This window comes from Petaurus breviceps, unplaced genomic scaffold (genome assembly GCF_028583685.1).
Source record: "Petaurus breviceps papuanus isolate PSGF00001 unplaced genomic scaffold, PetGlider_PUasm1.0 187, whole genome shotgun sequence".
NCBI lineage: Eukaryota > Metazoa > Chordata > Mammalia > Diprotodontia > Petauridae > Petaurus > Petaurus breviceps.
In genome coordinates, this window is record NW_027185799.1 from 6093656 (window position 1) to 6099555 (window position 5900).

A 5900-nucleotide genomic window follows, 5' to 3' on the forward strand; every position below is an offset into this window, starting at 1 on the left:
CTTCTTCTTCTTCTTCTTCTTCTTCTTCTTCTTCTTCTTCTTCTTCTCCTTCTTCTCCTCCTCCTCCTCCTCCTCGTCCTCCTCTTTCTCCTACTCCTCCTCCTCCTTCTTCTTTTTTAATGTGGATAAATTTGCCTTGGATGAATAATATATTATAAGAAGAAAAAAAAAGTGTACCAAAGTCTTTAATAGTATATAGATAGCTTAATATCAAGTTTTTGGATTTTAAATAAACTGGTATTGTGTGTCCATGAACATTATTTTATTGTTATTATTGTTGATTTCTACTTCCCTATTAATAGAGTTATGTAGGACTTAATGTTCAAGTGAATTTTTTTCCTAATTTTTATAAACAATTTACAACAAAAAGATTTAATTTAAATATGAGTCCCTCAAGAAAACTCAGCAGAAAATTCATTGTAGGATGAATGATCGTCATGAGGAGAGATGATTATGTCATCATCATCATCATCACCATTATCCCAAATATTCATCATCTTCAAATTATGTGGAATGAAAAACTTTCAATATGTAGAGACCTAGCAGAAGAAATCAAAACCACAAAGGGATAGGATGAGATAGAAGACAGAAACCTTGTTGGTATCTATATACTGATATATGTTGTTGTTCAATAATTTCTGTCATGTCTGACTTTTCATGATGCCTTCATGACAAAGATTTTGGAGTTATATGTCATTGACAAACAAAAGTTAAGTGACATGCTTAACCTCATATACCTAAGAAGTTTCTGACGCTGTATTTGTACTCAGGTCTTTCTGACTCCAAGCCCAGAGTTCTATCCTGTGTAGCACCTAGTACTCTACATATACTGACATAAATATGACATATGTATCTTAAACACTCTCTATATACCTGGCACTGTGCTAAGGACTGCAGATGACAGTCAAAAAGAGTTCCTGTCCTCAAGGAACTCACATTCTTTTTTTTTTTTTTAAAGCAATTGGGGTTAAGTAACTTGCTCAAGGTTACACGGCCAGTTATTATTTCTGGGTGTGGTGCTGAGTATCTGAGCCTGGATTTGATCCAGGTCATCCCGACACTGGAGCCGGTGCTCTTACTCGCTGAGCCACCTGGCCGCCCCTAAGCAATCGGGGTTAAGTAACTTGCTCAAGGTTACACGGCCAGGTGTTTCTGGGTGGGTGCTAAATGTCTGAGCCCGGGATTCGATCTCCAGGTCTTCTCAACACTGGAGCCGGTGCTCTTACTTGCTGTGCTACATGGCCGCCCCATGGAACTCACATTCTAATGAGTAAAACACCATACAAATGACTGTGTAAAAACCACATATATACAGAAAAATTTGGAGATAATTTCAGAGGGAAGGTACTAGCATTAACAAGGCCATAAGGAAAAAAAATTCTGATAGAAGGTAAGATTTTAGCTGGCATATGAACCCTAGTAAAACCAAGAGGAGTGATGATGAGGGAAACCATTCCAAGACATGAAGGACAGCTCATGGAAATGCAGTGGAGATGGAGTATCTTGTTCAAAAAATGTATATGTCACTGAATTGTAGAGTATGTGAAAGACTATAAGGCATAAGAAGAAAAGAAAAATTTGGAGAGGGTCAGGTTATGAAAGGGAATGTTATATTTGATCCTGAAGGTAATAGAGACACATTCAACCAGTCAGAAAGACAACCTTTTCCAAGAGTACTTCATGAAAGAAATTTATCAGAACCTTGTAATGTAATATCAAGCAAAGGCAACTTCCCAGGTTCAAAATACCAGCATAGGTGCTCTCTATTTGTTTCAGTGACAAACCAAGAACAGAGAAGATCAAAACATGACATCATTCAAAATACAGCATTTACTAAGTGTGATTAAATAATCTCCAAGTACTACCCCACCCCAGGATCTTCCAATCATTCAATCAATTACAAAGTCCCTGTTCTAAATACTACTCCACCCCTAGGCTATACCTTAATTAAGTCCACCACAAAGCCCCTCTTCTCAAATGGAGATTAGTTTCCAAACATAAGTAAAATACATTCATTTGCTCAACCATAGAACACAAAAAGGTCAAAAGTTCCCCACCCCTGGATCACAATTGAATCTACCCCAGAGTTACATCAAGTTTAAACACAGCACTTAATACCCAAATGGAGGTCTTTTCTTCATCTTGACACGAGGCAAGTTCTCAGCAATCTTAGTTCCTGGAGAGACAAGGCTTAGCAAGGCCATAAGATACATTGCCAGTCCCTTCATGAATTTATCCTCTGTCTGTAGAACAGCCCTAGAACCCCTGAACACATTAGCAAAGCCCTCTCCCAGGATTTCGGTAAAAATACAACAAGAAAATCCTTCTTCAGGGCTTCTGAACCAACAGAAAGGCTCCCAGACCCCTGCAACAACAGTACTGTCCCTCACCAGTGGACAGTATTCATTCTGTCTGCAGGACAGTCTCCAGACCCCTGCAACAACAGTACTGTCCCTCACCAGTGGACAGTATTCACTCTCTGTCTGCAGGACAGTCTCAGGCCTTCTTAACCAAATGCCAGGTTCCAGGACTTCTTCAACAGGACAGTCTTTCACCAGTGGACAAATCTGGCAAAATAACATCAAAACAGACAGACAAAGTACCAGCAAAACAGCCATGTCTCCTCAGTCCTTGGCAGCTCAGGGGGCAGGTCTCAAAAGTCCAGGGCAATTCAAAGCGGCCACCAGCAATCCTCTTAGTCTCTCTCTCTCTCCACGAGGTGCTGCTTCCAAAAAAGATCTTCCGCCTCTCTCCAGTGTCTCTCCAAATCTACGTCACCAGCTCCTCCCACTTCAGGACTTTCTTTTCACATCAACAAGCCCATCCCACAGGTGGGATTAACAAACTCTGGGTTTTAACACAATCAATTTGAAAACCAAGCCAATACAGGGGAATCTTTAATTGCCATTACTATCACAAACCTTTAAAACTCAGGTTTGTGACTTGTTCTTAAAGGAAGGTTATTTTTTTGCCCACTTAGATTAATACAATTTGATTGCATGCATTGCGTGTAAGGCTATTAGTGTCTTTGTCCTATGGTAAATCAGCTATATATAGAATGTATGTTGCATTATACTGAACTTCCCTTATCTCTGAATACCAACCCTGGATTGGTGGGGGTTTTTTGTTGTTTGTTTTTTAAACTCTCCTACTTAGGTTCTGGCAAAGTTAAATTCTTGACTTCAAAGATCTAGCACACTCAATCACTCATTGTGTCTCCCTCCTTTTCTGCATTTTGTTAGCCCTTGCTAATGCTTAACTTCTATCTTTTCCTGTCTCCAAACACTTCTGAGTCTGTTTTCTACAGTGTATTTACAAAGGAAAATAGAATATACAAATTCAAAAATAATACAACTCGGTAAGGTAATTAAAAGTGCTAAGAAAGCTAAATGTTAAGGTAGATTAAATAAATCTCCCCACTCAGCTTTTGTCAACCCAAAGTACATTTAGAACTAGCCTACCCTTGCAGATTTCCCCTCAATTGACTTATACTGTATGCACTCTTCCCTCATAAATTGCAGTTGAAAATTGACTTCCCCCTCAGGATACAGATAAATTAAATTTAAGTTTGCCAAACAGGTCATTATGGGCGAACTAAATTGGTCTATTCTTCTAATTCTGGGTTTTTTTTTCAGCCAATCAGAATTACCCTCTGAAGTTATGGCTGGATTGTAATACTCCACCCAGGTGGTGACCTAATATTTTAGCTAATTAGATATCCTAAATTCACCTATTTCACACTGTCTCCCCCTCCCATAAAGGGACAAAGAAGGAAATGCTTGTTGGATAATTTAATGTAACCCTATATGGGAATGTGAATTCTCATTCCAGATACAAACATAAAACCAAAACATGGAAAAAGGAAAATCAGATCTATTTTCATTTCATCGTCTCTAAAATCAAACCTGACTCAAACAAGTTAGTCTGAAGTTCATAATGACTCACTTCCTGTCCCTTCTCTCCCCCCCCCCCCCAACAAACAAACAAACAAAAAGTTGCCATTCTTGGACCTCTTTCATATTAAAACAATACAGGAACATTGGTCAGTCAGTAATGCCATATATTCTTAACCAAGAATTCTAAAAAGCATGCCCTCAAAATCTTAGGTCCCAGTCCATAATATTTCTAAGCCTTGCTGGAAGTGAAGACAAAACCATATCAAAAGTCTTTCTTAGACCTAAGATTTTCCTAACAACCATAAAAGGTTTCATTTGCATTACAAATGAAGTTTTTAATAGGCTACTTAGTCACCCTCCCTCCTTTAACACCTAAAAGAAAAAGCCAGACTGGGATATTTTATCCTTTTTTTGTTTTGTTTTGTTTTTTGTAAAATCTGTTGGAAAGAAAGACCGACTTCTCCAAATAACTGTAGTTTGATATGGGAAACTCTGGGGAAGCCCCAAGATTACTGGAGTCTCTCCAAGGGAGTGAACATTCAGGCTTCCAGACCCCTGGCTTCTCCTTTGAGTTTCTGGCTAGGCCTGGGTGAGCACCTGCACTTTGTTATGGGACTCCTGGAGTTCCCTCTGCGATTGGCTTTTGGGACATGGGGTTTGCAAGACTTCTGCCTCCACTTAAATCTCGGGGAAACCCTACTCCTCCCATCCTGTTTTCGGACAGTCATTGTAGGCAGCACAACAGAAATATCTATCACCAAATGGCATTCTCCTAGAACCAGTGAGGGTCCAGATTTTTCTTATCTCTCTTTATTTTAACTCTTTTGTGTACTTGTGTCCTCCAGTAGAAAGTAAGGTCATTGTGAGTAGGGATCATGTCATTTTTTGTATTTATATCCCCAGGATCTAACATAGCTCCTAGAACATAATAGGTGCTTAATAAATGTTGCCTGAATGACTGTTAGTTAGTAGGAACTAAGAAGTATTATTTGATTGATGGATTGATCTCTAGCAACCTTTACTGGGTCTTTCTTTTCCCTTCTCGAAATGGCATGTTTAATTGAAATTGTCTCAAGATTCCTCTCCTCATCCCCCAGGGAAAGATTTCTCTCCTCTCCCCAGAATACTCTCCTTTCTTCTCTGACACCCCTGACCTTTATGACACCATCTACCATAAGCCATCTTCTTTTTTAGTCTCCTCCCTAACATGTGTGGAGCAGGAAAGTGTGGGTGGAGAGGTGTGAAGTATCACAATATCTCTGTTATCTTAATCTATGGAATAAGACAACAGAAATTAAGCATGAGATTTCTGGATTTCAGGCATCACTTGTGACCTTTGTGATCTCCAAAGAGCTGGAAAATCTCCCATACCTGGCCTCTTTTCAATATTCCTGTCTCCAGCTGATATGAAGTCCACAGCCAGTCCAGCCCTTTGACTTCCAGCCAAGAAGCCATAGCCCCCTAGGCAGATGAGAGTAAGATCAGGTCAGAATTCACAGCAAAAGTCCTCTTTGGGAAAAGCTTGTCAGCAAGATGGACTCCAGCCCACCCCAAGAAAAAGAGTTTAGGGGATTAGCTCCACAAATTGTTACTTTGGGTAAATTCAATCCAAGTCCAACCTCAACCTCCAAGTCTAAAGTCTGACTCAACTTTCTAATGGAATTCTAGTCTACAGAGTATATATTTTTTTAAATATCCAGTTTATCTATGAGGGAGGCAAATGATCTCTTTAACAAAGAATTTCCAAAAAAATTAAAGATGGAATTTGCCAAATATTTATTAAACTCTAGGGATAAGAGGATAGAAATTAATGAGCCTTTGCCCTCAAGGAGATGAAATTCTCTTGGGACCTTAATGAGCATCTAGCAAACTCATTTTACAGATGTGGAAACTGAGAGGCAGAAAGCCACATAATTAAATGATGGCAGGTAGAATTAGAATGAAGGTCTTCTGACTCTTCCCTCCTTCCTTCCTTCCTTCCTTCCTTCCTTCCTTCCTTCCTTC

At 39.4% G+C, this 5900-nt stretch overlaps 1 long non-coding RNA gene across 1 annotated transcript in view; it reads right to left on the reverse strand.

Annotated features, from left to right (window-relative positions):
• Positions 1 to 95: 95 nt before the first annotated feature.
• Positions 96 to 5900, reverse strand: part of LOC138163087 (uncharacterized) — a 115689-nt gene continuing 109884 nt past the window's right edge. The window contains exons 3-4 of the long non-coding RNA XR_011168784.1: positions 5268 to 5357; positions 96 to 539 (exon numbers count right to left, since the gene is read on the reverse strand). This is a non-coding gene — a long non-coding RNA (uncharacterized lncRNA). The remainder of the gene's footprint in view (positions 540 to 5267; positions 5358 to 5900) is intronic.